Source organism: Octopus bimaculoides, chromosome 4 (genome assembly GCF_001194135.2).
Source record: "Octopus bimaculoides isolate UCB-OBI-ISO-001 chromosome 4, ASM119413v2, whole genome shotgun sequence".
In the NCBI taxonomy this organism is placed as follows: Eukaryota; Metazoa; Mollusca; class Cephalopoda; order Octopoda; family Octopodidae; genus Octopus; species Octopus bimaculoides.
The window spans coordinates 42,238,586-42,244,482 of NC_068984.1; positions in this window are offsets into that span (position 1 = coordinate 42,238,586).

Genomic DNA, 5,897 nt, shown 5'->3' on the forward strand with positions numbered 1-5,897 from the left:
GCTTGACAACCGATGCTGGTGTATTTACGTCCCCGTAACTTAGCGGTTCGGAATAAGGACCGATAGAATAAGTACCAGGCTTACTAAGGTCGATTTAGTCCTAAGGTCGATTTGCTCGACTAAAGGTGGTGCCCCAGCATGGCTGCAGTTAAATGACTGAAACAATTAAGATATATATATATATATATATATATACACATATACATGTATATAGACAGACACACATATTTATATGCATATGTGCATCAATATACATATCTGTGTGTATATATACATACACACTGTTGGACAAAATCTTAAGACCATGAATTCCTTGCAGACCGACATATCCGACTATTTTATATTATAGATTCATAATTGGCAAATAGAAAAACATATATATATATATACGAAAACCTAAAGAAATTTTTAACATTTAATGCACAAGATATGCCTTGTATGAAAACTAACAATATTTTACCTGGTCAAAAATTTAAGAACATGACAAATAAAATGTTTAAATATAGTGTAGACTATAGCACCATCAAATCAATAAGTGAAGCCCATTATTCATGTTATGCTTTGCTTTATAGCAACGGAAGAATTAGGTGCCATTTTGATATATCGTAAGTTGGTGGAGAAACTGTATCCACTGGGTTATTAAGTTTATAAATTGATGACTCAGAGCAATTCGTGGGATCCTCTTCAACATTTAAAAGCTGTTTTGCACCAGGATGTTATGTGTATGTTCAAAGTTGATTGTGTCACATAAAAAACACATAAAATAAGAGACACACAGAATCACAGCTGCATTTACGAGACAGCATTAACTATATTATTATTGAGGCAAAGATTAGATAACGTTGTAATCTCACATTCGATTTAAGAGCATGTCTTAAATAATACAGAGATTTATGGAGGCCGTGATCTTTTAATCACTCTTTCTCGCAATGGTAAATAGAACGAAATCTAAACAATGTTTTCTTCAGAACGTTTATACAGAAACAATCAAATTTCAAGAGGTTTTGATTTAAAGATTTCCAAATTGATAGACATTATAACTAATTCACATATATTTCAACCGGTATGCTGTTACGGAATGGCAAAAATGTGTTTTTTTATTTGCTTATATTTTACTCTGACTTCAAATTGATTCTGTTACGCAAAAATTCCGATTTTCATAGATGATAAGTCAAAGAAATTGCCTAATCAAAAATGGCTCATTTCCCAAGAGTTTAAACAATCTCCACTACACTACGAAAGAAACACACAGAGTTAAGAATAATTATCCATCATAAAAAGAGGTTCACCTCAAAAGGGAGATAGAAAAATATGTGTGTATACACACACGCACACACACACACACACACACACACACACACACACACACACACATATGGAAAGGAAAGCTTAGTAGTAACTCATTAACGGGTGTAACCTGGTAGTTTGTACCGTGCTTTTGCTAATTATCTAAAGTCACGAGGCGACATAGGTACCTTATTTGACTTCCCTCTCTGACCAGCGGAACATCGAGGTTGTGGCAGCCGGAAGGGAAGAAGGATTCACTAGCAGTCAGATGGTATTAATTTTCAGCTGAGTAAACTGGAGGAACGTAAAAGATATGATTTGCACAAGTATTATTTTGTTTGTTTTTAACACAATACGTATATAAAGGAATTTTTTGCCGATGAAAACCGTAGCCTCTGGCGTTTCAATTGTACACACACGTTAAATAAGTTATTTTAATAAAGATTTTACCATAGAGCTGCTTTTATTGCATAATTCGAATTTTATTCTGCTTATGTGGCACCTTTGAAAACCAGTGTATAGTTTATGCACTATCTCTATATACTTCAGATCAGCTGATTCGATTTCACTTCGAAAATGATACTAGTGAGTGACACTGAGAAGCAGCATTGACGAAAAAATCCGTAGCTCCTGCTCTCACAGTCATTTCTGGGCTGATTCCGTTTCACCTAATTCTGTAGTATATTGTTTTGTTTTGTTTTAACACAGTGTCTATAAAAAGACTTTTTGTTGGACAGAAACCTCGGCTTCTGGCTTTTCAACTTCATACATACGTTAAGTGTGCCATTAAAGTTTTTTTTTGTAGAGCTGCTTCTATTGCATAATTCGAAATCTATATGTAAACATGTCTCTCTCTCTCTCTCTCTCTCTCTCTCTCTATATATATATATATATATATATATATATATATATATATATATATCCATGTACATTGAAACACACATATGTATGTACATTTACATCTTTTTAAGTCTCTATGAATTCATGCATACGTGCATACATGCATACGTAAACAAATATAGATACACCCAGATGTCAAAATATGTGGAACTTGTTTACATTCAGGAGGATTACGCAGTTATTTTTTATATGTTCGTTTATATACACACGTTAATGTGCTCGTTGACCGAGCATGCATATAACTGCACGTGTAAATATAGTCTTTGCTTATATGTGTGTGTGTGTGTGTGTGTTGTGTGTGTCTGTGTTGTATGTGTGCTTGCGGATGTGTGTGTGTGTGTGTGTATACATACAATATATATTATTTAGCCATGTACATACCGACATATTCATACGCATATATATATTTGTAATAGTTATAAAGATAGATGGATACATGGTCATATGTATGAGTAAAAGCATTTCAGTGTAAATATATCTTTATATGTGAGCGTTTCCAGATGTCTGAGTGTGTCACATTTTCAATAGTCATAAACTAGTGTTAATGTACGAATATTTATTTTAAAGGTTGCTTTTATCCATGCAGTATGAGGATAGTTTTGTGTTTGCTTCCGTTTGATAAATACAACAGTAGCCACTGATGACTGTGGGGAATAAAGGAACCAACAGTGCTTTGTGTTTAAAATCTTAGACCCCCAAACAGTTCAGACATTTTGCTTCCAGCAAGCCGCTTTAAGTCTCCCTCTGAACTAAAATGAAACAAAGCAAATAACTGTGAAGAATCTTTTCCGTCTCCCTCATTAGGCATTAAAAAAAAAGTTAACGCCTATCCTAACTATATCGTCTTTGCCTCAGCGATGAAAATAAACTCAGTCATATTGTTTATCTGAGACAGGCATGGGCAATCATTTACGAAAAGCGGGCTGCATGAGACATAGTTCATCATCAAGAGAGACACAATTCTTAAAAAATATTGAAGATAAATTCAAAGCAGGCGTACCAGTCAAAAAGTCCCCCGAGCCGCAGTTTGCCAATAACTGGTCTAAGCCATCTCATTAACTATTTGACTTGACGCTTCTAAAGTCAATGAAATGTACATGTGTTAGGTGATATTCTCTTTGTTGTTTATTTTACTCTGTAGTAACGTTTCCACTTGTCCTATCTAATGGATTGACGGTTCGTTGTTTCATATTATATCACTGGTGGTTTGCTATGTCCATGACCAAAACATTTCATTCCTAATAACCATATATACCTACTGTACCTGTAAAATGTCTTTTTATTCTCAGCTGAGGCGAAGCAGTGTCCATGAATTTTACAGATTTTCCTAGATGCTGATCTTAATATTTTCAGTCAATATCTACTGGAAAAATATGGGCAGGATGGTAAGCTTTGATGAAAATGCTTGCAATAGAACAATACCAGGGAGTAAAGTTCCTCCCTGATGCTGGTGAGTTGTACCGTACTGGAAGATTTTCGATAGTCTTTCGTCTTTTTAAAAATAGTGGTTAATTTCTCACCAGATCACATCGTATCCGTCTTGAAAAGGAATGGTGCTACTTTAAATAATGCATTCTCTGTTATGCAATGTTTGAAAAGAAACGAGATAGCCAAGATTGGAGCGCCTTTGACTATACAGTCCGCTCAAGATGGGCTAATATGAAGCTAATCAATAATAATAAATGTCGTTTTTATGAATATTAGCTCAACCTCGAATAATAGGACCAAAGTCTCTTATAGTCCAAGGGTAGGTAATAACAAACTGCCACCTTCTATCTACCTCGCAAGAATTTATCATGATTATCACAAGTCCAAACTTCAAGCAAACTACTTTTTAGGTAGTATTGATGCCGATGATGCTTTTAATATCGTAAAAGGCAACCAGCTGAAATTAAAGTCATTCTGTTTAACTTCTGGGGCCAAACGGATTAGTAATATAAAAGATATATTGATAATTTTTATGAGAACGAATCTATCCCTCATTCACTATATATTTATAAAGTTAGAAAAAGTTGAAGTTAGAAAAAGTAAACCAATATTTTCCGAAGGTTGTGATATTTGTCATAGCAGTGTAAGTTGTAAGCGCCTCGGCTGTTATTATTTATCCCCCATGTCAGACTTCATGATAATCTCGTTACAGCTATTATCATTGCATCCTATTCATCAAGGGCAGCATTATGTAATTTTCCCTTCCTTTCCGAAGATAATAAAGTAGGATTTGAGAGAAATTAAACTGCTATTTCTAGCAGATCGAAGTATCCTGTAGTGTCTACCTTATTGGTTTGATGCGCATGAAGGAAAAAAAGACATTTTCCACTAAGATAAATGTTAACGACATCTATGCAATTTTAAGTACGACTTTGATTCTATGTGAGATTCTAGTGCCATCCGTATTATTCCATATGTTAAAGTTTGATATCAGTGATTTGTATCATATTTATAACAAAGATAAAAAATGATATTGTATGATAATTGATGCCTTCTCAACGAGATTGATAATGTAAGCGAAACATTTTTTGGAACGTTGATTAAGTATGTTAAGCTGAGTGTGGCATCCCTGAAACTTCTTTTATTTCTGTATATTATGTGAATTGCATATACATAACGATAATGTAAGTAGATCTTATGACAAGGTTCAACTTACTGACGTAGACCATGGAACACTGCATAAGTGTTTCAGTTGCTTATATAGCAATCCTAACCAAATAAACCTATTTTGATAAATGACACTTAGACATGACCTACACATATTTCGAACGACACTACCTATTTTGTCATTTTCTTTTTTAAGGCGGTACCAGCTGATTTGTAAGAGATCTACCGTGATTTCCAGCAAGTGGACTGACAACGTAGAAGTTTCCTCTATGGCTAAATGCTTCAGTTGTTAGCTACAAGCCAATTTCGATTGAGCAAATCTATGATGAAAATATTTCAGACATGACCACCCACACATTTTGGAGTTCCTAAGATTAATATACTTCCTCCTCTTAGTGCCCTAGTATATTTCAAACGATATACAAATTTTCCTTTTACTTGAAAGTAATCAACGAAATCTTTTCTAGTATCTTATACAAGAGAAGCTAAAATGACAGATCCCGGTCATTTCGGTCTCCCAGTAACACCTTCAATGCTATAAAGTGCTAGAAACATTATTATTACTTCTGCTATAAACGAAGACATCATTTGCGAAGAAACAGCAGCTAATACAATTATTTATTTTATTTATTGCTTTTCTAATTACTTATCCTTATCAGTTTCTCTGTTGTGATACAGAGTGGTGACACCAGATAGTGTTCGTACATGGAAGTTTAACAAATGGTTGAGTCTTCGCATTGGCAAAGTCCACTGACTTATAAGAAAATAGTGCAGTAGTGTAGTTGATTAACTCGAAATACAATATATTACTGGCTTCTCTTTATCATTCCTATAGAGGAGAAAGCATTTGCCAAACTCAGGTGGAATATGAAACGCTAGTTAAATACTGCAACGTTTAACTGTTTCTGTTACAGCCAACACTAAGGAAGGTTAAAATAATACAAAAGAAGAAATTATAAGCAATAACCACGCAAACAGGTGCACACACGCATTAGGGCATACGATCCCCTCCACACACACACACACAATGTTTTGGAGTATATGACGTCAATAATAAATATATGTGTGTGTGTGTGTGTATATATATATATATATATATATATATATATATATAT